Source organism: Equus quagga, chromosome 5 (genome assembly GCF_021613505.1).
Source record: "Equus quagga isolate Etosha38 chromosome 5, UCLA_HA_Equagga_1.0, whole genome shotgun sequence".
Taxonomy (NCBI): domain Eukaryota; kingdom Metazoa; phylum Chordata; class Mammalia; order Perissodactyla; family Equidae; genus Equus; species Equus quagga.
In genome coordinates, this window is record NC_060271.1 from 1,776,147 (window position 1) to 1,804,028 (window position 27,882).

Here is a 27,882-nt window from a genome sequence, read left to right on the forward strand (position 1 = left end):
GGTCGATAGAATGTTAGGAGGAATTAAATCTCAGTATAGCTGTAGGAGAGAGTGAGAGGGAAAGATTATAAGATACAAAGATGATGATGGTGGTGGTGGTGGTGATGATAGCAATCATTAAAAAGCATTTACAAGGTTGCTAGCGTTGTTCTAAGTGCTTTACATATGTTAATTGATTTAATCCTTACAACAACCTTTTAAAGTATGTACTCTTATTACATTCGTTCTACAAATGAGGAAACTGAGGAGCAGAGAAGTCAAATAACTTGCCCAAGATCACAAAGCCAGCATTTAAGCAGCCTGTACCTGGAGTCTGTGCCAGATAAACAGGGACCTGCCACAGTAAAGAGTGCGGAGTTTATCTTCTGGGTAATGTGAAGTCATCAAAAGGTATTAAATAGGGGGCTGGCCCAGTGGCGCAGAGGTTGAGTGAGCATGTTCCGCTTCAGCCCAGGGTGTGCCGGTTCTGATCCCAGGCGCGGACAGGGCACTGCTTGGCAAGCCATGCTGTGGCAGGCATCCCACATGTAAAGTAGAGGAAGATGGGCACAGATGTTAGCTCAGGGCCAGTCTTCCTCAGCAAAAAGAGGAGAATTGGCAGCAGATGTTGGCTCAGGGCTAATCTTCCTCAAAATAAATAAATAAATGGTATTAAATAGGATAGGGACATCTGCACTGTAGAAAAAAGCACTCAGGCTGCAGGAAGTAGAATGGCCTGGAGGTAAGGGAGTGGAGGCAAGGACACCAGGGAGGAGGCTTATGCAAGTGCTTAGAAGAGAGTGACTTGGATTATGGGGTGTCAGTGGAGATGGAAAGAAACGGGTAGATCAGAGAGTTAGTGAGGAGGGGGACTCTACGGAACTGCAGAGCTGTCTGATGGGAAGGTAGTCAAGGATGAATCCCAGGTTTCAGGCTTCCTCACTTGGGTGAACTGTGAGGCGGGCTTCAATTCCATCCTTGGAATCAAGTGTAGGGTGGGGGCTCCCCACAGGACGAGTGGGATAAATGGATGCTGGGTGGACAAAGACAATAGATGCCCACATCAAAAGTCAGAAATAAAACATCTGTCTCCTTCCTTTGCCTTTCCCCAAGACCCTTCCATGGTGAGGGCCCAACCTACTTCTATCAAGTTATGGTCCTTTGCAGCTGAGGATGATTTAGTCAGAGGAGTTTCCCCCCTCCTCAACTGCCCCAACTTGCCTTCCTTCCCAAACACACATGCTGTTCCCATTTCACCATTATTGGGATGACTCTCTCATCTCTGCCGACCCCCATTCATTCATAAGGATATGGCCCACCCTACCTCCCCTTGTAGCCCCTATGGATCTCTCTTGTCTGAGCTTCTTTGCTCTTACGATCTCTGGCCCCCACACTGAGACCACCTCACAGATTGTCAGATCTCTTGGTCTTCTTGGTCTCACTTCTATAACTAAACAGTGAACTCCTTGACTGCCGTCCCCACCCTCTGCCCCCAAGGGTTTCATGAATGTCACATCATTTGAAACTCTCATCAGTTCTGCAAGGTCCCAGCACAAGCATCACCCTCCTCCTCTCTCTCCTCCTCCTCTTTTACAGATGAAAGACCTGGGATTGAGGGGATCTGAGTGACTTGCCCAACGTGACGTAGCTGGAGAGTGCCCAGTAGGATTTAAAAATTCCAAATTCCTTGAATTTCATTTAAAAAAATCAAATCTCCCAGATTTAAAAAATCTCCTAGAAAATGGGTAATTACTCTGTGCCAGGCTTAAAGCTCAGCATTTTACATGATTTTCTTTATGACAATCCTGTGAGGTAGGCATTGCTATTATCCCCATTCTACAGATGAAGAAGCTAAAGCTCAGAGATATGGAGTAATTTGCCTGAGGCCTCAGGTGGCTGGGCCAGGTCTAGAACACAGGTCTATCCATTGCTGAGGTGCATTCTCTTAATCCCCATGTTATGCTGCCCTTATTCTGGTTTCCACACCAGACTGCAGCCTCTCTGCTAAGTGTCCAGAAACAGACAAGTGTTCAGAGATGGAAGAGAACATGGCATGGCTTGGGAGATACAGTGTGGAAGAGGTAGACACGGGTGGCTCTTTAGGAGAGGTGAGACCCCCTGCATTTAGAGGAGGGCGGGTTTCATACAGACAGAGGGCGTTTCTTCTCTCTTGAGCTCACACTGCAGATGCCTTTACCTGAAGAACTGTTCCTTCTCATGCCATACCTGGCAGCCTCTGCCTCCTGCTGTTTGGCTAAAGGTAATTCTTTTCTTCCTGGAGCCCCTGTTCAGGGTGTGCGGGTGGTTGGTCCTAATCTCCTGGAGTCATCCTGTTGATGAGGCCAATATAAATGCATGAAGGAGTCCAATTGCAGGCGCTCGTTTCTGTGAGAGCTCAGCGGAGCCCATCCACAAGGTCACAGCAAAGGCTCTGACTGATGAGCTGGAAGGAGGCATTTGAAGGTCAGGCTTCTCTGAGAAGCTTCCTCACCCTATCCACTGGGATATCTTGGGGGCCCCATCCGAGGCCACAGCATCTGCCCTTTGGGCAACTAAGTGTGGAAGGTATATGTTTATGACCAAGAGATCCTCCATGTGCAGAGTTCTGAGAAGAGAGACTCCTACAGACCTTTGAGTTTCCCCTGGAAAGAACCTGGTACGGTGGAAAGAATATGGGCTTTGGTGCCCTAAACTCAAATCCCAGCTGTGTCACTTTGGGAAAGTATCTCCACCCCTCTGAAATTCAGTTTCCTCATATATAAGTGGAGACAAGAATGTCTCGCTCAAGGATTTGCTTTGAGAATTAGTTTAAGTGACGTACCTAAAATGCTTATTACGATTCATGGAGCAAATTAGGTGCTTGCCTTACAGTCTCCTCTTCCCCTACCCAGGGAGATGGCTCTAATGACTAGTCAGATCTAGACCCGAGCTTTTGTATTTGTGAGCTATGTGTTTCTGCCAGGAGAGATTTGAAGGAGTCAGCTTTATTAATCTCCATATAACCTGTCGAGTAATTAGAGTGTTTATTCTTGGCTCTTTGGGAAGAAGTAACTATAATTACAGGACCAAATTAAATGGCATTATCTTTTATTGTCTCAACCTGTTTGTAGGCTTTCTCCGCCAAGTTCCTTTTAGGAATCTGAGAATTTTTCCCACATCAACCTTCTCTTTCAGTGTCTGAATGCTGCGCCTCCATGCAGGCTGGCTGCAGGCTGAAAGTTCAGCGCATCTCCTGAGCAGGATGGGCATGTGTCTAACAGGCCATTTTTGTCACCCTTGGCGGAGATGGCCAGCTGTCCTCCAAAAATCCCTGCTCCCCTTCTGTAGCGTAGAATTACCACTGGGAGGTGGCTGCCTAGCCAGGGCCTACAGTTTCCAGCGCCCCTTACATCCAGGAGGGGCTGTGTGCCCAGCTCTCTCCAATGAGATGTAAACAGAGGACAAGTGTGCCCCTTCCGGCCCAAGGTGGTTAGGAAGGGAGCATCCCTTCTTCACCATTTTTTCACCCATCTGGTCACTTAATGAGGACACCAGAGAGATCTTGGAAGCCATGAAGATGTCAGGACTTCAGTCAAATTAGTCCCTGAGTGACTTTATGGAGCATGGTCCCCCACTACCACTGATAAGAAAAATCTGGTTGGAATTTATATGTGCTGGATCCATGAAATTTTAGGTTGTATCTATTAGAGCAGTTTGCTTTACCTTAACTGGTGCATGGCCTGATTCTGCATCCCTGATAAATGGTGAAACCATGCTTCCAGCCCCGCCTTGTGGGACAGGCAGACATGTAAATGAATAAATGTCAAACAGTGCAGTGAACACTGTAGAAATAGGAAGAGATTGCCATAGGTACAAAGAGGTGAGAGTGACTGCCCAGAAATTTGAGCTGGGCCTTCAAAGCTAAATAGGAGTTCACCAGCAAGTGAAGGAAGAGGGCTGGGAAGATTATTCCAGGCAAAAGGAACAGCAGGAGCACACGCATGGAAATGTAAAAGGTGAGATGCACCAAGTCACTATGAGAAGGAGATCACAATCCAGGTGGTGGGCTGAAGAACATACGCCAACAATTACATGAGTGGGCAGGGTTTGACAGGGGCCAGGTGAGTGGTGTGGAGAATAAAGGACTCTCAGGGCTCATAGAGAGAGACGCCACTGGAGCTACTGGGTCAAGAAATCAAGAAGGCTTCAGAGAGGAGGCGGTAGGTCTGGAACTGTACCTTACATGACGTTGGTGATGCTGTAGGAGAACACCATTTGTTAATTCTTCTTCTTCTTTTAGACCATGAGGTCTTCCAGGGCAGGTCTCAGGCCATAGTCATCTCTGAATCCCCAGATCAGTGCCCCACCCTTACGGGGGCACTGACTGAATGAGTGAATGACAGAAGGAAGGATTGAATCCAGATATATCTGAGGATGACCTTGCCAGCTCCACGTATTGGGAATTGAGCATCAGAGGCAATAGAAAGTTTCCAGTGCAGGAATTTTCTGCCATGGTCAGGGGGTTCCGGTGGAGCTCAACCTCATCCCCAAATCGCAACTAAAGATTGTATTTGAAGAGCTACCTTGCCCCAGGTGAAATGATGGTAGATTAAGTGCTAGGAACAGGTTTGCCTCTGCACCATTCTCTCCCTTGTTCTAGTAGTTAGAGAATGCCTCCTGTCTATACAGTGTTCCTGTAAACTGGGCAGGGCACAATGCCACCCTCATGAAATAAAGAGAGTTATTCTATGTTAATTCCCCCACCCCCTGCCACCAAGTCAAGATCTCATGATTTACATGATCTCTAACATTCCTTATTTCTATGACATTTATGATTTCGATGATCAGTGAAATGAGAAAAGAAAGCGGCATAGAGAAAATGAGAAGACTTGAATAATTCACATACTAGAGAGCCAGTTCTCAAATCGTTGAGACATGGCAGTTTTGATGACTCCAATCCATTTTGTGAGTAATAAGACTCTTGGCACCTCCAGGTGAGAGTCCAGCTCCTTAGCAGGACAGACAGACCTTGTCCATCTCCAGCCTTCTTGGCCATCACGCTCTCTACTCAGCTCATTCCTGGACTCTCGGGGCCTTAGGCACGTATGACTCCCTCTCACGCTTTACATACACGGCTCATTCTCTCCTTCGGAGATGTCTACTAGTCATTTTTGATGTAGTTAAAGTGTCTTCTGTGTGTAGCTTTTCCAGAACTTCCCAACCAAATTTTATCCCTTCCTTTTCTCCTAGGAATACAGAGGAAGGAAGCTTGCATTTGGAAACACCTGAGGTTTTATTTTTTTAATTTAAAAAATTTTAGTTGAGGGGCTGGCCCAGTGGTGTAGTGGTTGAATTCACGCACTCTCCTTCGGCGGCCCGGGGTTCATGGGTTCGGATCCCAGGCGCGGACCTACACGCTGCTCATCAAAGCCACACCGTGGTGGAGTCCCACATACAAAATAGAGGAAGATTGTCACAGACGTTAGCTTAGGGACAATGTTCCTCACCAAAAAAAAAAAAAGTTTAGTTGTGATACATTCACATAACATAAAATTTACCATCTTAATCATTTTTAAGCATACAGTTTCATAGTGTTAAGTGTATTCACATCGTTGTGCAATTAATCTCCAGGAGTTTTTCATCTTGCAAAACTGAAAATATGTATTAAACAACAATTTCTCATTTCCCACTCCTCCTAGACTCTTGCAACCACCATTCCACTTTCTGATTCTATTAATTTGACTGTTCTAGATATCTCATATCATAGAATCATACACTATTTGTCTTTTTGTGACAGGCTTATTTCACTTGCATAATGTCTTCAAGGTTCATCCATGTTGTAGCATGTGTCAGAATTTCCTTCCTTCTTATTCCATTATTCCATTGTACATACATATCACATTCTGTTTATCAATTCCTCCATCAATGGACATTTGGCTTCTTCCACCTTTTGGCTGGTGTGAATAATGCTGCTGTGAACCTAGCTGCACAAACATCTCTTCAAGACCCTGATTTCAATTATCTTGGATATATACTCAGAAGTGGGATTGCTGCAACATATGGTAGCTCTATTTTCAGTTTTTTGAGGAGCCACCATACTGTTTTCCATAGCAACTGGACCATTTTACATTCCCACCAACAGTGCACAAGGGTTCAAATTTCTCCACATCCTTACCAACACTTTGTTATTTTCTGGGGATTTTTGATAGTAGCCATCTTAACGGGTATGAGGTGACATCTCATTGTGGTTTTCATTTGCATTTCCTTAATTATTAGTGATGTTAGGCTTCTATCCATGTGCCTGCCGGCCATTTGTATATCTTCTTGGGAGAAGTGTCTATTCAAACCCTTTGCTCATTTTTCATTTGGGTTATTTGTTTTTTTTTGTTGTTGGTTTAAAGAGTTCTTTATATATTCTGAATATTAAACCCTTATCAGATATATGATTTGCAATTTTTTTTTCTCAGAAGTTTGCTTTTTCACTGTTGATGTGTCCTTTGATGTACAGAAGTTTTCAATTTTGATGAAGTCCAGTTTATCTATTTTTACCTTTGTTGCCTCTGTTTTTGGTGTCATATCCAAGAAATCATTGTTAAATCCAATGTCAAGAAGCTTTTCCTCTATATTTCCTACAAAGAGTTTTATAGTTTTAGGTCTTATGTTTATATCTTTGATCCACTTTGAGTTAATTTTCATATGTTATCAGGTAAGGGTCCAACTTCATTCTTTTGCATGCAGATATCCAGTTTTCTGAACAATATTTGTTGAAAAGACTGTCCTTTCTACATTGAATGGGCATGGCACCCTTATCAAAAAGCATTGACCATATATGCAAGGGTTTATTTCTGGGCTTTCTATTCTATACCATTGATCTATATGTCTTGTAGCCAATACCACACTCTTTTAATTACTTTAAGTTTGTAATAAGTTTTGAAATCAGGGAGTGTGAGACCTCCACTTTTGTTCTTCTTTTTCAAGATTGTTTAGGCTATTTGGGATCCCTTGAGTTTCCATATGAATTTTAGGATGGATTATTCTATTTCTGCAAAAAATGAAACTGTGGTTTTGATAGAGACTGCATTAAATCTGTAGATCACTTTGGGTAGTAGTGACATCTTAACAATATTAAGTCTTCTAATCCATGAACATGGGATGTCTTTCTATTTATTTGTGTCTTTGGGAAGCACTTGTTTTGAATGACAACCAGGGACTTTACACATATTATTTCAGATCTCATTCATACCTAATGCTCTTTTGGGTGACTATTCAGAAGTAAGTACCAGGAAAAACTTTGCCTTTATGAAGTCCTGGAATGTTTCTTCTTCATATTTCTTTTACACCTAAGAAAGAAATCACTTAATGCTCAAGTGTCCCTTTAATATTTGTTCCCAGGAAATGCATAACTCAATTTTAGTAATTATGTGCAACCTGTTATAATTTAATAATTATGAAGGTCTATATATTTATATCCATACTTTCTCTCAGATTTTAAATGTCTACTGTAATTTATAATTTCTCTGGCCCAAATATTTTTGTTTTCCTACTGTATCATATGCATTATTATAAGCTGCCTTAAACCCATTGTGAATTGAAGTATGGCGATAAAGGAATAATTTTTTAAATGAAAGATAGGCACACTTATTGCCATATCATAGATGAAGAAAATGAAGTTCAGATGAATAGATAACTTCAACAGATCATACAGTTCATAAGTGGCAGAGCTAGGATTCAAATTTAGATCTCCTGGATTGCAAAGCCCAAGCTTTCATCTCTATGTATGTCAGCAAAATTGAGGCCATGTGTAGTTCAGAATCTAGTTGAAGGTGATGAATTGGATGGACAAATATGGCTATAAATAACTCTCATACTAACCAGGAAAGATAAGGACTACAATAGGGAGGTTTGAGGAATGGAAATCTGGGGAGGTGATCTGGGGCTTCTTGGAATAGAAAGGATTCCAGACGGAATGATCTGAATATATCATATATGAATGCATGAAGCAAGAACTTTTTAAAGAGGGTTTTAGGAATTGTCTCATCTTTGGGTTAAGAAATAAGAGGCACTATATTAGATTCCTGCTATATGCTATTCTAATCCTTATGAGATGGACATACACCAACGTCTGCTCAGCATCTCTTCCTTTGGGGAAACCACTCCTCCTCATTCCAGGAGATTCAGTGAAGGTGGACCTCAATCCACCCCCTCCTGGTCATAATATTACTCCCCTGACCACAATGAGGGACAAGCTAAGCCCAAGTTAGGCAAAGCCTTTTCAGCACTTTTCCAGAGGATCTGTTGAGAAAGATACTTTCTTCCTTTAGTATCAGGATGATGTAAGCTGGAGACAATTGTGGCTGTTTTTGCTGACCCCATGGGAGGGAGAAAGAATGTGATAAACCTGCAAAGAATATAAGAAGAACAGAGAAAGAAAGAGCCCTGGTGACGTTGTTTGAGCATCTCTATCCACCCACACCGAATGCTAGATATTCCATCATCATTTTAGGTGAGAGAACCAACAAATTCCATTTTCTACTTAAGTTGATTTAAATAGGATATCTTCTATTTAAAACCAAAAGAGAACTGACAAGATGGGATTAAGTAAGAGTAGGGACCGCTGCTTGAATCCTCACTCCATCACTGACTTGTTGGGTACCGTTGCGCAAATCCCCTACCTCCCTGCTCATTAGTTTCCTCTTTCATCTATGGATTTATAGGATTCTTGTGTGGAATGGCTGAGATGCAAATGCTACATGAGAGCCTGGGAGAAGTGAGCACCCTCAACATGCAAACTCTTATAAACACGTAGCAACCTTGTGAGGGCTGGGAATTACCGTCTCCACTTTATGGATGAGGAAAATGGGGCTCAACAGGGTTAAAGAAAAACTTACTGGACGTGTCACAGTTAATGTGTCAGATCTGGGATGAAAGCTTCCAGGGACCCCCAGCTGATCAGGTGGGTCTCCAGCTCTGCTCTGGGAAACCACGTTTCCTAGCCGAGGAGGGAGGGGTGAAGAAGCCTGCCCCCTTGCTCCAGCTGTCTTCCACCTTGCTGAGCAATGTGTGGAATCCTTTCTCACCCTTTTCTCCCACAGAAGAGGCCCCTTCATATCTACCAGCCTATAGGGAGATAGTCAAACAGCTGCGGAGAAGGTAGGATGCCAGGCCGTATTTGTTCAGGTGGAGACAATAGCATCAGACTAGCATGGAGCTCAAATATTGAATCATAATTCTACAGGCATCTTTGTATTTAAATCATAGCCCTGTCAAGCTCACATTTGATATGCACTAATTAATGCTACCCAGGAATTGTAGCAGATTCTCTGGTGTGTGTGTGTGTGTGTGTGTGTGTGTGTGTGTAGGCAGAGAGAGATTTCTATAAGTTGGAGTGATCAAAAGTAAGCATCTGTCAGAGTCAAATTCAGTAGCTGACTCTCTGTGGCTGATGGGTGCCTCCTGGAGGAGAGGGGTGGGTACAAGTTTTTAGGCAAAAATGAATCATTTATGAGGAAATCACCTACAGCAAATGAAGCTAATATTTTTTTATTGTCCCTCCAAGCTGGGCTCTCAAGCTGGGTTGAAGAGGTTAAGGCGACCCCAATGTAGAATTTCACACTCCAACTCCAATAATTCCGATCCTATCCCTCTCTTTCTTTCCTGTTCAAAATGGTGGGGCCTTACTGGGAAGATGTGGATGGAATTTGCTTGGGGAGGAGGAAGATGTTGGACTATTTCAAGTGGAATATTTATAGATTTCACTGTAAAGAGAATTTTTTTAATATCTCTTTCTGTAACATGGAAAAATGGCTTTGATTAGGCGAGTCAGTAAAAGTGGATGAACAGTAGACCTTGCTTGTAATTAAACCCGTGGGTGCAGTATACTACGCGATGCCAATGGAGGTGGGAATGAAAACCACTTACAAGATTACTCTCCCTGGAGGAAAAGGACTTGGTGAAAGTTGGACTGACTGGAGGAGACAGCGGGCCAGCGGGGAGGACTGAAATAGTTAAACTAAGAGGCTCTTCTTACATTCACATCTGGAGAAAGAGAGAACCTTGTCTTTGTAGTTAGACCAGGCCAGAGAGCTCTGTAGTTTTGCATCATGTGAACTTGGGCAAGCCAGGCCGCCTCTCTGAGGCTCAGTCTCCTTGTCTATTGAATGGGGAATATGTTATTCCTACAGGGTTCTTGTGAGGATTATATGATGTATTCTTCGTGTAAAGTGCCTTCTCCTAGCTCTACTCAATTCTTTCTCTCTTTTCTTCTATCACTCTCTCCTTTACATTCCCAACACATTATACATTCCACTTTTTGCCTCTATCATAAAATTCACTGGAAATTTTTATGAGTTATGCCACATGGTATATAATACTTTAGGGCTGCCTATCTTTAAATTAAAACTTTTCTTCTAGGACTGTGCAAGTCACAGCAAACAATATACAGATGACAGTAGGAAAATCGATTATGGAGGATACAGCTAGCTGACCTTCCAAAGGTGTGCTCCCCCTTTCATAGAACGAATACACTCACTATATTTAGGAGGTTCCATGTGACTAGTTCTCACCAATGGCATGTGAGAAGAAATGTGTCACTTCCACACCAAGAAAACTAATAAGCAGATATGGTTTCTTCATTTCCTCTTTCCTCTTCTAATGGCTTGATGAAAGAAGCCTGGTGTCCTTGGAAACCATGTGTTGAAGACGGAGGTGACCTGTATCCTTAACTCACCACCTGAAGGAGAGCCACCCACCAATCAGGAAAACTACTTCAGAACCTGAATAAGAAATACGCTTGCATCATATATGAGCCATGCGCATTTTGGATTTTTTTGTTACAGCAGCCAGTGTTACCCTAACTAATATATCAGGATAGTCCAAGATGACAGATTGTATCTGTTTATGGAAGTGAAGTGGTGAAAGCCAACACATCGCTGACAGGATCTAATTACTTAGCAGCTGGGAATCGATTAGGGGTTAGACTAGAAGGCCTCTAAGCTCTCTTAATACTCTAAGCTAATAACACCAATATCTTGTATTTAATAAGTGTTTGCCATGTTCTAGACCCAGACCTTGCAACAACCCTGTGAGGTATACCCATTTAAAGATAAGAAGGTTGATGGCTGCTGGTGAATATAAGAAACTTGCAAGGGCAGGCAATCCATAGGGAGTAGATTTGCATCCAGATCTGTTGGACTCCAGAGCCTGAATTCCTCCCACTGAACTATACTGCCTTCCGAAATCTCTGAGTCCATGATTTTAAGTGCTTGCCATACATATTATACCTGTGTTCCAGGACTCATAAGTTGGGCTATGGGTAATCAGTTGGAAGACCAGTGAATGGCTCAGTTCGTATTGCAGCATTAGTTTATTTCTGGCTCTAAGAAGGAGACGTGAGACGAGGAATGGCAACCAGCACTGATAGAGCTTCTACAATGTACCGGGTGTATTCATATTCACATGCTTTCTCATTAAAGCCTTCTGAGATTAGTATTATTATCACCATCTTACAGACAAGGAAGCTAAAATTTAGAGCTATCCAAAAGTTTCTCCATATGGTCGTTCATTCCCTTAACGTGTTTATTGACTTTCCACTATGTTGCCAGGTACTGTGATGGCCATTGGAAATTCCAATATGAACAAGGCAACCATGGGCCCTGACACGTTAGAACTTAGGCTGCAGCAGCTACCACACGGGGCAGCAGGCAACCTGTCCCAGAGAGCAGTTTAGCAAAATTCGGATGCTGACATATCAGAGGCTTTGTAAAGGCAGCTCTGACACTGGGGAGAGATTGTGCTGGGAGGTTTCTGGGGCCCCTTTTTGCACTAAGAGTCAAGATGCACAAGATCTACGTGGTTGAAAAGGACAGCCAGAAATGACCGGGGGAGAGAGAAAGTCAATGACAGGCAAAAGAAACAAACAAGAGCAAGGATTTTTCACTATCCAAAATCTGGCTTGTAGCAATTGTTCAGTAAATGTTAGCTACCTTTAATTACAACTAAAATAATTTCTGCATCCTATAAATAACTTTAAATACTTCTTATCAACTGAGCAGTATTGTTTAGGGCTCCCAATAAATGAAAGAAATCATTATTTATTAATGGTTTCTGTTTTCCACAGTATCTGATTCTGTATGCCATATTACATATTTTCTCACGTAGCTCTCACAGTGAGTTTACAAGGCAGTGTATCAGTAAGGATAGGTTAGGTTATGCTTTAGGAACAAGCTCACTCAAAGTCTAAGTGGCTTGAAACAACAAAGGTTTATTTCCGGTTCATGCTATGTGTCCATAATAGGTGGTGACTCTATTCAAAGTTACATTTGTTTTGACTCCGAGATTCAGAGCAAGAGGGCAGCCACTGTGAGTATTGAGGTTGTTAGGACAGAATGAAAAGAGAATATGGTGAAGCACACACTTGTTCCCAGAGCTTTTAGCACTCTGTCCATATTTTCATTGGATAAAGCAAATCAGATAGCTTTGCCCCAGTTTAATTGGGATGAGGAAGAATGATCCTAACATCTGCCCAGGACAAGAGAATCAAATATTTGTTCACAGCCCTAGTGACTGCTTTAGGAAACTATTATCTATTATACCCAGTTTGCAGATGAGGAAACTGAGTTTTGGGGCGGAGATGGAATGCTAAATAACTTGTTAGAGTTCAGACCACTAGGAAGTAGGTGTGAATCCCATCTACTGATTGCAAATCCGTGTTCGCAAACTCTCCGTGTGTACTCTGGACCTCATCTTCCTGCTTCCTCACTGACCTTGCTCCACCAGGCATCACCTCTCTCTATATATCCATCTTTCCCTTTTCTACTGGCTCCTTCTTCCTACAGCATGCTTAAGTATCTTTATATTGTAAATAGACGAAAAATTTTCTTCCTGAACTTAATTCATACATCCAGCCCTACCTCTTCACCCTCCCTCCCCACCACACATTTTGAAAGTTGTCTACAAGTATTGCTCACCTCCCAATCATCCCCTGCATGATGGGTTCTGTCCTTACCACTCCACTGAAATGATTCCTCATTGACCTACACACTTCAAATCCAATGGTCTTTTGTCAGTTCTATTTCCAGCTTGCTCCCTCAACAACATGTGGCACTGATGACCACTCCTTCATCCTTAAACCTCCCTTTCCTTTGGCTCCTTTGGCTCCTTCTCATGGCTTTCCTCCTGCATCTCTGGTCAGTCCTCACTGCCCTCTACAGGCTCGTCCACTTTTCCTATACCTTAACCGATGGTGTTCTAGAGGGCTGAGTTTTAGACTCTTCTATTTTCATTCCATGTACTCTCTGGGGAGTCTCATTACTCACACATTTTTAATTACCTTTACAGATTGGTGACCCCTACAATGATAGCTTAAGCCCAGACCCAACTCTGGAGCTATGAGCTCAATTGCCATTTATACAGCATTGCTTGAATGTTTCACAGGGATCTCAAACTCCATATTTATGGGAAAATTATGAGTCCATGTATAGGTTTGGTAAATTTCATCTGGGGGATAGCTAGAGAATTGAACTTTTCTTCAAATTGGCTTTGAAAGCTTGTCTTCTGGGTTGTTAGAGTCAGATAAGCATTTTTTTCCCACTCCTGTTTTCTAAGAGGAAGATTTTCTCTTTGCATGCTCCTGGCCTTTCTTTGCCCTTCTCTGGGAGAATTAAAGTAATTTTTCTGATTTTGAATTTAGGAACGATAACTAGGCATGCTCGGCTCAGATCTATCTGCCTTCTCTCTCTTGGGAGAGGGTTTGTCTGCAGAGAGCTTTGGTCCCCCTCTGCTCACTCCATCCTTGGGGTCTTACCAGGGGAGGCATCCCAGGTAAGGCAGTCCAGCTGTGCCTTGGGCCGGGTGGCATGACTGCCCAGTTTAGGGGTTAAATATTTGCAAGGCTCTTGGCTAAGAGGACTAAAGCCATGTCCACCAACCTGGCCTCCACGAGGAATGTTTGCATTTTGGTCTTCGGCTTTACTAAAAGCTCCTAACTTGTTGAAAACCAAGGCAAGGAAAGAGTGCTGTTTATTAGAGGTTAATTGGGTATGCTTCAAAGACATAGGACTTGAGCTTCAGCCCCTACTTTGTTATTTCTTAGTTTTGTGAATTTGGTCAAAACTATATTTCTGATACTGGATTACAAATACTCACTAATCTCTATCCTATTTTCCTCATAAGCCTGAGAAAAATATCAAGTGCTATATACATTGCAATTGTGTACTGTTTTATCGTTAATGCAGCAATATTTATTGAACACCTGTATCCCAGGTTTGGGGAATACAGAGATAACAGAAACCATCCCTGCCCTCAGGGTCTTATAGACCCCCCAGAAAGCCAGGAGAGCAAAGGGATAATGACAGTACTGTGTCATCACAGATAAGGGTGCGGGCTGGAGGCAGGGGTCATGCTGCAAGGAAATCCTAGAGAGGACGATGCCTGAGCTAGTTCTTGAAAGATCAGTGGGAGCTGGATGTGGAGAATGAAGGGGGGACATACATGGCTGGAAAAACAGTGTGCACAGAGGCACACGGCATGGGAAAGAAGGTTCTTGAGGAGCTGCAGGGGTTTGCTCTGGCTAGACTGAGGGTGCTGGCTGGAGAATGGCCAGAAGTGGGGCTGGGGAGGTAGACAGCAGCCAGCTCACAAAGGGCTCGTTACCTTAGGCTTATGCTCAGACAGAAAGGCAATATTGAGGAGAGGGATAATGTGGGCATGCTGCATCATGTGTGTCACATCGTTATCAATCCAACAGCTGGGAGGAGAGGTGACAGCAGCGGGAGAGTCCAGCTGGTGCCTCTCTGCGCATGGAAGGCCAAGGATCACCTTAAAGGAATAGGAAGGGGCCCAGAGCCCCCTCTAGGCAGGCCAGTTGTGGTTCTAGTCTCCTTCCAATTCTCCCCCCACCCCGTGGTGCCATCAACTGATGCATAACTTTGTGTAGAGACCTCACGGAGGTGAGAAGAGTCACTCTGAAGCCACCTTCTGATGAGAATTAGAGCTCAGTGATGATTAGTGACCTGCCTCAGATCCCAGAGGAGATAACCTCAGATTTTCCTGCATCATGGGGAATGTTTCTGCTGTAGGAGTGCCATGTGGATTCTAGAATAAGACTTCCTGAGTTCATATCCCGGCTCCTCTACTTACAAGCTGAAGGTCCTTGGGCATATTACCGAAGTCTCTGGGCTTCGATTTCCTCAACAGCAAAATGGATTTAAAAATAGTCCCTACCTCAAAGGGTTATGGTGAAAATTAAAAGGGTTAATATGTATAAAGTGCTTAGAGCACTGCCTGGGCCTTAGTAAGAGCTATAAAGTGTTATCTATAATTATTGTTACTTTATTATTTCAGTTAGGCTGGCCTAGCTTCTAACAAAACCGTTCTTTGAGGACAAAAGCTATGTCGTATATGCTTTTCATGGTTTGGACAGAGAATTAGGAATCTTAAATTGGGAGTTAGAAACGTCCTTCAAAGAGGTGGATCTCCTCTTGTCCCCTCTCTAATTTCCTCTTAGGGAGTCTGTCAATTATTCCACAAAAAAAGACTGGGCACCTGTGCCAGGCCTACCTCTCTTTGAGGCTACGACGAGGACAAGTGAGACCCACCCGGTGTCTGACCTGCAGGAGCTTGTGGTCTACCAGCAATGTACAACTTGGAGGAAAATGGCTACAGTGCAGGATCAAAAGGGATAGATGCACACAGGATGGGCTGGTGAGTCCAGAGAAGAAGAGGTTACGTCTAGCTCAGGCTTCGTGGCGGTCTTCAAAGGGATGGTGGCTTCTGAACTGAGCCCTGAACAATGAGTAGGATATCAACAGACCTGAGCACCAGGAGTGGAGGCAAAAGAAAGACAGGCAGAATGTTGCAAACTCCCAAGCATCTCTTGGAGAATTCCGGGTAAAGAGCTTCCCGTGAAGTCCTGCCCTCTCTCTCGAGCCATCGAGTCCCATCGCGGATGCACACAGGCACGGCTCTGTCTCTGGATCCTTTGTCTGTGCTCTAGTTTGTTGAAGCTTTTTGCAGTTTTATGTTGTGCCTCTTCAAGGAAAGAGAGAAGGGGGAGAGATCTGGCTCTTCTGGATGCCTACTATGGGCTAGTTATGCCACCTCCTTTAATTTTACCATCCTGTGAGAATGGCATTATTCTCGTCCCATTTAACAATAGAGGAAAGCACAGCTCAGAGAAGGTAAGTGACTTGTCCAAGGACACTCAGTGATCTCGTTCAATAACTATCTATTGAGCGCTAGGGGCAGAGCCAGGAACTGAACCCAGAACACTTGGATTTCAAAGTCCTTATCCTATTAACACATTGCTTCTCCTCTCTCCAGAGGGTCAGGTCCCCAAGGGCATAATTTTTTCCATAGATTCCCCAACACCTACAAACTCACCTTAACTGAAAACATCCCTGACCCTGGAAAGGTGTCAAAAGGGAAATTCAATTGATGCCACCAGTGTTGACAATGTTTGGAGTCTGGGCTCCTTATCTAACTACCTAATAGTCCTCTCCACCCAGTGGTGAGCCCGCTTCCACACCTGGTGTTCTCCCTGGTCTGGTTTTGACAAGAGTTGTTAAACCACAGCCAGCAGAACTGCCAGGAGCCTTAGAGCCCACTTAGGACAATGCCCCATGTTTGTAAAGAAGAACCCAAGCCCAGAAAGGGCAAGTGCCCAGCCTAAGGCTACACAGTGATTTCGTAGCAGAGCTGGAAGTACAACCTTTATTTAGTCGGTGGCATTGGAAACCATATTCTGTTCAGCTAGACCTGCTACATATCTTGGCAAGTTGGTTTAAAGAATTTTCTTTTCCACCCTTTTCGCTAACTGAACTCCAAAAACAGATCGCACTGAATGCCTGAGCAGTAGGGAGGCAAAGTAGCAGAATGGGCGCTTGATGCCTGCATGCCTGCTGCCCACAGCCACCTGTCCCTGCCTGTGAGGCTGACAGACGCGGCCACTCCCGTGCGGGGCCCTCGGACCCTCCTGTGTGCAGAGCTGCGCAGTCGCAAGCCTGGGACAGGAGAGCCGAGGAGCGCATGCCCCGGGGAAGCCCCGCGTCATCCTTGGTGCGTTTGAGTATGTGGAGGAGGTATGGGGTGTGGCCTCTCTGTGACAACAGCACACATTTAAAACCCAAACCAGCAAGTCTTCCCTGGCCCAACTAAGTCCCTGGATATTGGGGTTCTTGGGAGGAGCCCCGGGATCAAGCGGGAGGGACCCAGGACCTATGACTTTATTGAAGCTGAGTCCCATCCTGGCTCTAGCACTTGCTTGACCTGCTTGAGCCTTAGACCATAGACGTAACTTCAGCTCTCTGGGGTTTGGCTGTCCTGACTGTAAGATTAGATGGCTAACGTCTGTTTTGTAGGGTTGTTTTAAAGAATCAACTAGAAACCAGGGATTGCTCCAAAGAGGGATACACTCTACAGAAGTATTTCCTTTGTATAGAAATCTTGTTTAATTGATATTTAATGTCTTGAGGGGGAAGTGTGCACCCTAAAGTGTTTTTCCTGCCTGTCCCCAGCACACACCACAAGTAAAAGGCCCTCCCTTAGCACACGCAGTGTCCTGTGCAAGTTAGAAAAAAGTAGCCCCTCTGGCTAGTTGCAGCCTTAGGTGCAGGTTTGGCAAGCCAAAGTGCCTTCCAGTGAAGGAAAAGGTGTTTCTGCCTGCAGGCAGACCTAGCACTACGCCCGGTACATGGTTGGTGAGCAGAGAATGGGCTGGATCTAGTTCATTCTCGTCCTCCCATCCGGGCACCTTTGCATGGTGCACAAGCTGCACAGCCCTGTGCAGGCGTCCTGTCCAAACACAGCCCTTGCTCTTAACGGCCAGCCGCTTCATCCTTCCTGCTGACGAGCATGGCCCCTCAAAGGCGTTTGAGTTTGAGTTCTTCTAGCACCAGTGCCATCCTACCCTGAGCACGGTGCCCGTGACACACATTGGGGTCTGAATGAGCCCCTTCCCCGAGAAGGAGGGAGAATTAAACGAGACCACACAGGTAATAATGCCCGATGTGTAATTCAATGAATACTTATTGCATGAATGAATGAGCTCACAGTCTGGTTGTGAAAACAAGACATAAATCTCCATGTGAAATGTTTAACAACAATAAAGTTTTCAAATTATACTTCAATGCAACAACTCAAGAGATGGTGCGAGTCAGCACATGAGTGTCAAATTAACTGCCAGTGATATTTTTTATAGGAGTTCAGAAGAGTGGGGGAGATCAATTCGTGGACTCAGAGTCACAAAGCCTGGATGGGTTCTTGTTGGTGCGCTTACACAGCTGTTCATTCATTCATCAAATGTTTCTCAGGCCCATGTTAGCGTCAGCCTGTCCACTAGACTCTGGGGAATGCAGAGATGGACAACACAAAGCCCATGGCCTCAAGGGGCTCACAGGCTAGTGGAGAACAACAGTTAGGCCAACAGACAATATGAATATGGTGCTAAAATTATGTACTGTGGAAGCAAGGGGGAGGGTTCAATGAGCTAATGCACATAGTAGGTGTGTCATAAATTGCGGCTTGGCAATCGATGCCTCTGATTACGATCTGAGCGCATTTCTGAATAAATCTTCACAATTCAATATCTGTGAAGTCTCTAAAGCTCCTCCTCATCTTTCTCCCTCTGCTTAAGCCTACCAGCCACCTTTAAGGGCACTGCACTCTCTCTCTACCTGCTGGCCCTTGGAGAGTGGGCAGATGACACACAAGACTGGAAACCAGAGGCTTGTCGTTGCAAGGGCAGGCCCATACTGTCTTCGGAACTCCATGGAGCTTCCGCAGAGCCTTTCATGCTGAGTCCATCCTTGTTGCAATCACTCTAATCACCATGGCAACCGTGCACCTGTAGAGTCTTTGGCAACAATGCCAATGATGGTGAAGAGTGTTGTCTTACATTTCCACCAAAGAGGGAGAAAAATACACCTTCTCAGAGAAGGGCCAAGCTAGAAGGAACACCCTTATCTCCCAGACCCCATGGTTGAACTCCGGGGCCAAAGGCCCCGGAGAAGCAGCAATGATGCAGTGTAGAGCATGGTCACTGGAGCCAAGAAGTTCCAGAATCAAGGCCTGGCTCCGTTACCCTGGAACAGGGAAGCCTGGATATGTTAGTTTAACCTCCTTGGGTCTCAGGCTTTCCCTATAAATAGGGAAATAGGTCTCCCTATTTGCAAAATAGACATGATAATTCCTACCTCACAGGCTTACTGTGGAAATTAAGTGAGAGTGGAATAGGCATTTGATGAACATTAGTTCAGTGCAAAACAGAGGCCCAGATACAGTTTCCAAGATCACTGAACAAGTTGCCAGCCAAGACTGAACTAGAACCACGCTTGTCTTTTGACTCCCAGTTGGCAACCCCCCCTTTCCCACTCCCCTCAGCCCTTCGTTTTGCAGAGCATTCGCCTGCCAGTGCTCATCATCCGTCATGAAGAAGACAAGTATAAGAAAGTGTGGATGGCCCAAGGCAGACTCTGCATCGGATTCTGCACAGCAGCCTACAAGTGGGGGGCAATACCACTAGGCCAGTGTGAATTGGACACTATTCTCTAGCATAGTTGGAAATGCAGTATTCTAAGGAATAACACTTGGTTTTAAGCAGCAACACTACCAGGAGAGTCTCCAGAAAGTGATTATCCTTCTTTACTGGGCCTTGGTTACAAGGCAGGGTCAGCAAATATGTGGCAAACACAGCCACCGGCCAGGTCCATCCAAGGCCTCCTGCAGTAAGCAATCACAATCTTCTTTTCTATTGATTCCTGATAGGGACTCAAATCTTTCCCTCTCCTACCAATAACTGAGTATTGTCAGTAAACATTAACTGAGTGCCTAAAATGTGCCAGGTACTGAGGAGTAAGTCAGACACTGTCTTGACTTATAAGGCTTATACTTTGTCATCCCAGATGTAGTGTGCTTGCCATCTCAGGTTTCTAACCCTGCTGTCCTCCATACTTGGAATCAGGGTGGATCATAGGAAGGGCAAAAGCTTCAAAATCGGGGAAGACTCTGTCAGTACAGTGGCTGCCTGTCAATTTTGTCTCCCTGGTACTCCTTTCCTTCATCTGGTAACAGGGTCTTCTTGCTCCAGGGGGCTGCCTCTCCCTAACTCCCTAACAGGACTGGGTCTATGGCAGGCTTGGCCAAGCAAAGTATCCTCTTACTCTTGGCCAGAGGAGAGATTGGGCATGTGGCCCGATACAGGACAAGCAGATTTTGGGTTGGGGTTGGGGTTCATATGTTTGAAACTGGACGAGAAAATTTCTCTTTCTTGAAATGATACAAGCCTGGAGGTGTCAGTGGCCATGTGCTACCCACCCCCTACAGAAGAGAAGCTTTCTGCAGTGGAGGGAATGCAGGGAGGGCAAGAAACAGAGGAAAGCAGAGGAGAGAGAGAGGGAGAGAGAGGGGAGAGATCACAGACACGATGACATCATTGGAATCAATGAAGACTCTAGGTTGGCTTTACCCTGGGCTGCCAAGTGACACCAGCTGATAAATTCCCTTTGCCTTAAGCTGGTGACGCTGACCTCCCAGACAGAAGTGAGTGGGGTAGAGGGCAGCACTGGAGTGAGGAATGACCATATTTCTGCAGACAGCAAGAGGGGAAAGCAACAAGGCTTCTGAAGAAGAATTCTGCCTATGCCTGTAATTACAACTGCACCACTTCCTCCTTCATACTCCAGTTGTTTTCGTGCCAAGAAGTGTGTAAAGGGGACTGACGTATCTCTTGTTGTTTCCCTGTGCATGCAGATCTGAAGTGAGTGTGTGCAGGGTGGTCCTGCCTCCCCTGTGGTCTACACATCCCCCCAGGGCCTGGGATTTTTTTTAGCCACTAATTGTAGCGTTCATACTTTTATCTCTGTAGGGAGCATTGTGCTTTGCAAAGCACTTTCATCGGCATTATCTCGTTTGATTCTCAGGGCATCTGTGAAGACGGCAGGGCTGGGATTACTACTGCTGCCTGTCAGATTGAAAAACGGAGGCTCAGGCCTGGGTCTTGGCCTGAAAGAGAATGACACGGTGGGGCTCGTGCAGTGATCTCCCGGGCAGTGAACGGCACAGAGGTGGAGAGCTCCCTGGATTTGGAGCCAGCAGCCCAAGCTTGCGCCCTGGCTCTTTTACTCACTGGTTGTCTGACTTCGGGCAAATCACTCGGGCCCAACTCCAAACTCGGTGACGTCGTGTTGGTAACTTGAAATCAGCCATGGTGAGAATATTTACACCAAGGAAACTGGCACATGCCACAAATCAGGGCTGTTTTTCCCCTGGAGAGTCAGTTGCTAACCAGCACACTGATGGAGGTGGGGATGGGAGGGGAGGAGAAGAAAATGCTCCCACAATTCAAGGTGTGCTCTACACACTGAGTGCATCCTTGTAGCATCTGCTGTAGTCCTCCCGACAACTCCTGGGGGCAGATACCGACCCTATTTTATAGATGAGGCAATGAAAACTTAGAGAGAATTCATAACTTGCTCACAAACACACAATACATGACAGAGCAGAGATTCAATGTCAGGTCTCACACTCTCTCTGATAACCATGCAGCAGCCCAAAGAGGCACCCATTAGCGTGCGGCCTTTTCTCGATCTCCAACCCAGCAACAGTGAGATGTTAAGTCAATTTCTAGGGCCACTTAGCATTTAAGATCACGATTTGGACATGAGTATCGTAGTTTCTAAGTCAAGTTGGCTTGGAGAAAGATAGGGAGGAGGGCAGTACCCTGAGCTGGGTACAAGGGAGGGAGCTGACAGTCTTTGAGACCCACGCTTTTGGGTCTCAGTTGGATAAATGCTTCAGAGTCCCAGAAGTTAGGTAACACCTTCAGGTGGGGCCACTTGAAACATTCAGGCACAGAGAGAGAGAAAGTCAAGAGGCCCTGGATCTGAGTGTCAGCTCTGCTGCTTCCCCTGGCTGGGGCTCGGCTCCCTCATCCATCAAAGGGGCACAATATCCAAACACGCCTGTCCCACCTCATTGGGTCTCCGTGCTGTCAGTCGGGGAGAGGACTCTGACGGCCTCTGGAGTCGGCCCCACCGCACAGATGTGGGGGAGTCATCATGAGTCTCGCTGGGAACCTTTCCTCCTGTTGCTAAGAGAGACAGGACTGTCTGTTCTCCTTTGCTGCCGGCTCTGGCTCTCCCCCAACCCCCAGCTCTTTTTTCCCGTCTATTTTTATACCTCAAGTGCTTCATATGATGATGTCCTGCATGCTTCAAACTAGATGAGGATGTCAGATAGGAAAAGAATCAAAAGGACCTAAACAAGGTGCGAACGTTTTCCTGCTTGAGAAGATGACAGACGGCTGCAGGGGCTGGCGTTCCCAAAGCAAGCCCTTCCGCAGGTGCCGAGAGGAGCTCCTCCCGGGCCCACCTGGTACCCCTGCCCGGCTCTGGACAGGACAGTCCCAGGAGAGGGATGACCGCCCTCCCTTCCCCTGGACGGGGACAGATGGGTGGTAGGAACCCTCCAGGGGCTCCTGGAGGGGCAGTCTGGAAGACCTCAACATGAGGGTTATGGCGAAGAGGAAATTAATGACTATTTAGCCTCAGGTGCCTTTGTCATCTTGTTTAATCCTCACAATAATTTAACGAGAAAACATATTATTATTTACACTTTCAAGTTGAGGAAAGGGGTCCTCGGAGACTGGTAGGAGAAATTCACATCCAAGCTCCAGGGGTGCCAATCAAGTGGGCTTTCCCTCTAGCAGACCTCGTGGAAGAGGGGAGGACACATGGAAGATGACTTTTATTAGCCCTGCAGGAGCTTCCACCCAGGCCCCCTCCAGTCCATTCTCTGCATAGCAGCTGGAGTGAGCTTTTACAAATGCAAATCGGACTATCTCCAGTCCCAGAACAATTACATCCCTCTGAAGTCCAAACTCAGAATAAAATCTAATGGCCTTTCTGACTTCCTCCCATGAGACCGGCCTCTCTCTCTGTCTCTCTGACCTCCCCACTTCATCTTGTACCACTAGTCACCACTCTTGTTATATGCCAGCCACCGTTGGTTTCCTTCTGGTCTTCGAATGCATGCCACTCACTCCTGCCTTGGGGCCTTTGCACTTGCTGTTTTTGCCTTTAATACTGTCTGTCTTTAATGCTCTCCCCCGACCCCGAACCCAGATCTTTCATACCTAGCTCCTTATCATACAGGTCTCGGGTTAACTGTCATCTCTTCAGAGAGTCCTTTCCTACCCACCCAGCCTGATGTCCTGTCCCAGTCATTTCCTATCACGTGTCACCATCTGTTTAAATTGTTGTCATAGCAGTGGTCTGCTATATTTCTTGTTAATTTACTTGTTCATTTTCTATGTCCTCATACTAGAGAGCAAATTTCAAGAGAGTAAGGATTACTTGCCTACCTTTTTGAAAGTCCTACCCCACTCCCTAAAATAGAGATCGGCACATAGTAAGCACACAATAAATACTTACTGAGTGAGTGAATTGTGGCTGATATCTTACTGTCCCAGGAAGGGCAGACCTGCACTGGCTGAAGAAGAAAAGCTCCATCATTTGCCATCGCATGACCGGTGTCAAGCTCTGTGCTTATCTCACTGGCTTCTCACAGCAGTCCTGTGAGACAGACCATCTGATTCCCAGTGTGCCGATGAAGAATCGGAGGCTCCATTATTTGGCAGTTTGCTTAAGGTCACACAACCGTGACGGGAACCCTTGCCTACCTGCTCCTGGACGCACACACTGGTTGGTGGGGAGCGCAGAAATGTGTCTCGCGGGCTTACGCACATGCAAGAGGGTGTGTGTCTGCTGCTGCAAAGCCTCGTGTGCGGAGACTCCAGCGAGGAGGACGCATGTGCTGGCCAAGACCCGAGTGGAAACTGGGAGAGGGCTCCCCCTAATAAACTGTGTTGCTTGGCCTGAAGTCCAGACCTCCCTGGGGAACAGACAATCCTAGGTCAGGACTGCAGAATGGCTGCTACAAGTTGCAGGCCTCGCGATGATTGGAGCGGGGAGAGAGCCTGCGAGCGGGTGCTGAGGTCCTTCTCCTCTCGCGGTGCTCGCATCCCGGCTAGGTCCCCTCCACCGCTGCTGTGGGCGCCTGCATTCTGCGCTAGGTGGCGAAATGCTATGGGGCTCCCCTATTCGGGGGAATGCGGTAGTGATGTATAAGGTATGAAAGATGTGGCCTGCAGAGAGCCGGCACTATCTCTGCCGCTGCTGCTGCTGCTGCCGCCGCCGCCACTGCCGCCGCTGCTGCGGGCGGAGCTGCTGGGAGTGAGCATCCCCTGTCCGGGATACCCAGCTCCTCGACATCCCCCGCGCGCCCAGGCCCCACACGGACCTGCCAGCCCCAGGGAACAAAAGCAGAGCCCGCTCGCCCTCCCTGCAGCCAGAGGATGAGTCGAGAGGGCTGAGCGGAGAGTGCGGTCCTCGGCGGCTGGAAGGTAGGAGAAGGTGTTGCGCTTGCCCGCCCCGGCGTGGGAAGCTCGGGGTGGGTGCGCCTCGCGAGGGTGGCCGCGGGGGCCCATCGGTCCCGCGGGCGATGCCCGGACCCGGCGAGGTGGTCATGCGGAACGCCGCGCCCGCACTGCCTGCTCACCGCAGCCGCGAGGGAGCCCCCTGGGTGGGAATTGGAGGCAGCGGGGTAAAAGTCTGGAGCCCGATGCCGGGCAGTGGCGGCTGCAGAGGAGCTGCCCGCGGCGCTGGGCGGCGCGGGACTCGCTGCGAAAGGCGGGCGGGCGGCGGCTGCAGTGTGCGCAAAGTTTTGGGTGGCGCGCGAAGACGCAGGCGAGGGCGGCCGCGCAGAGCCGCGCAAGTTGTGGCCGGAGCGGGAGGGCGACCCCCGCGGGCCCCCACGCGGACTCGCCGAGCCTGGGAAAAGTGGCTTTTGCTCCCCCCACGCCAGTCTGGGCTGGGTTGACGCGCGGCCGTTTAACCCTTCCCGGCCCGGGGGAATCAACTTCATCCTGGTCGGAGGAGGCTGGACTCAGGCTGGCTGGGCAGCGTCGAGGCTCCGGTCTCAGTCCTTCTGTGATCTTGCGCATTTCTCCGCGCACTCCGGATCTTCTGTTCTTTTCTGTCCACTCTTGTGTCCACAGACCCCGCGAGCTGGCTGGGGTCTTTCCCCCAGTCTGTGGGTTTACCCCTCGTGCCATTCGGACGTATGTTTTTTCTCTCTCCCCGCTACGCCTGGCTCATTGATGCTGCCTTGAAAAACGAGATGATTAATCAATTAGGTTAGTGGCCAATTAGGCATAACCTTGTAGGAAAATAATTATGCCCGGCTCTCTGAGCTTTCTCTGGTGATGAGGTGGGAATCCAGCCCAGGTGGAGGGACTGTTCCAAAAAGATATGGCTGATCAGGGGATTTCTGGGAATCTCAGATTAAAAAGATTCAAATGTGTGGTGGTGGTGGAGGTTGTGGGGCTGCAGGAGGGGGGTGTGTGTGGAGGGGTGTGTGTGTGCGTGTGTGTGGGTGGGTAGGTGTCAATTTTTGGCCGAGGAAATGAACCCTTGGCTGCACAGCCTGGGTGGACTTTGCAAGCAGTGTGTTCCCGATAGCTGGGGAAGGTGTGTCCCCTGCTTGGCAGCCCAGCCCAGGCTCTGAGAGGCTCTGCCTGTAAAGCGCCTCGCTGGGGTTTTGCTTCTGCTGTGGGAGCCTGAGTTTTCGGATGAATGCATTTCGGCTTCATGTCCGAGGGAGGCATCGCGTGGTTGCGGAGGGAGGTTCCTGTGCTGCCCCTTCCGAGGGTGCACATTCCCCCTGCTCCTGTTAAATAAAGCACTTATTAAATGGGTGCAAAAGGGGGACAATCTGTGTCCAGGGCTGGGAACTTCTGCTGCTGATCGGGCTTCCTTTTGCTTTTTTGGAATGACTGGTGGGGTTTGGCACTGCGGTATTACAATACAGCCATATTAAGAAGGTCTTCAGAGCTTGGAGCCCTCCACCACTGCAGCCCCATCTTCGGCAGACTTCCCTGCTCACATCCCCTGGTCGGGAGCAGCCGTAGATTTCTAACATGCACCTGTGCATTTTAACCCCTTTCTGTCTCTAGTTTAAGCTTTTCCTATCTGTTCATACAGTGGACCCTACGTAGTAGATTTCTGTACAGAAGGCAGAAACCTAGAGGCATTCTCAGAGCACAGGGATTTTTGCAACAGGTCCTAGGGCTGGGTTTTCTAATAATGGGTCCCCTTGGCATTTAGTGACCTGGGGCCCCGGTCTCTCCGCCAGTGACCCGAGCAGGTTGGACCAGGTGGTCTCTGAGCTCCCCTGTGGTGCTGACATTAGCTGGTTCTGAATTTTATGGCTTTTCCTTCTTTCCGAGCTGAGCTGAGCTGGAGGAGTAGCTGAGCAGTACAACGTGATGGTGGCAGTGCCCCCCACTCCCGGTGGAGGGGGATAGGAACTGGCTGGCTGGGGCTTATTAGCAAATCGGAATTGCCCAGCTGGAAGACTGCCTAGTGATACTGGTGTCCAGGGACAACTGGGAGCCACAGGCTCCACCCCCCGTTCTCAAAATGAAGGGCCACCATTCAACCCTCTGTCTTCCAAGATCCTTTTTCCTTGAAGCTGGACTCAGCCAGTCACCTGACTGTGACCATACTTGTTGGTCAGACTCTTGTACTGGCAAAGGCCTTGCTCCTTTTCTAAAAGTGAAGCTTTTTTATATAGTGGGAAAGGATATTGGGGGAGAAGGAAGGGAGAGAGGAAAGAGGGAAAGAGGAAGAGGTGGGGGAGGGGGGCAGTGGTAAGAGAGACAGAGACAGCTCAGACTTGAAATACAGCCAGACAGTGGGAAGGAGGTAGGAGAGAAGGAGAATGTGGGGGAGGGGGCTGCGGAGGGAAGAGGAGGAGGACACACAGGCAGGGGAGGCAAAACAGAGAGGAGGAACGGAAGTTACAGGGAGGGGGAGAGAAGGGCCACATGAAGCCGTCTTGTTCCGTCATATGGCTTGAAAAATGTGAAGGGAACTCCAAGCTGCAGAAGACTCCTTGCAGACAGACTTGCTTGGAACTCTGCTCTGACAGAATCAGATAATTACTTAGGAAATAAACATTGCACTACAGCCAGCCGTTCTGTTTCTTCCTTGGTTGGCGACTCCAGTTGTCGGTGTGGGTGGGGCTCACGGGGAGCTGTCTGCTTAGCAGATGCACTTGCAGAGCCTCGAGAGCGCCCTCCTGCTTGGGTCAGGCTCGGGCCTCCTTGTGAACAGAACAACTTTAGAGGGGGTATTCCTTTGTTTTTACATCTGTCTTCCTCTAAATGAATAACTTTTAAAAAGTGTGTTTTTAATTCGTTTAACCTTGGGTGAAAAAAGAAAAATGAAGGATAATATAGTAAACACTCTTACCTGCCATCCAGAACTGAGAGTGATAGGAGAAGGATTCCCATTCATGTTCTCCTCCCCAGCCTCCTTGTCCCCATCCCAGACTGTCCTCTCAGTCTCCCGGCTGATCTCCTGGCCTCCAGGATGGGCCATCCCCACAGTTTGACGTGATCTTTCTAAAACATAGCTTTGACCATGTTACTCCACGCATCAGAAAACATAAAAATTTCCCTCTTCCCTAAAGCATATTATTGACCATAGACTTTCAGGCCTTTCATAACATGGCCTTCTTGCTCCCTTTTAACGTGCTTCACACACACACATGTGTGGCATTGTACACACACACACACGTACACACACATGCACAAACACACAGATATACACATGCACACTACGCTCACATCGCGCGTGCCTTTCATACCTTTGTGGATGTGACCTTCTTTCCTCGTCTGGAAAATACCTCCCTACTCCTTGCCTGCTGAACTCTCCTCGTTCTTTGGATCCATCTCAAAAGTGCCCTCCACTCTGCGGTCTCTTTCCCTCCGCGTGCTGTGTTCCCTTAGCACTCTGAGCGCCCTTCTCTGGAAGGGCTATGTTATGATTCTCCGTGTGTGCGTCTCTCCAAATAGACTGTAAGTTACTT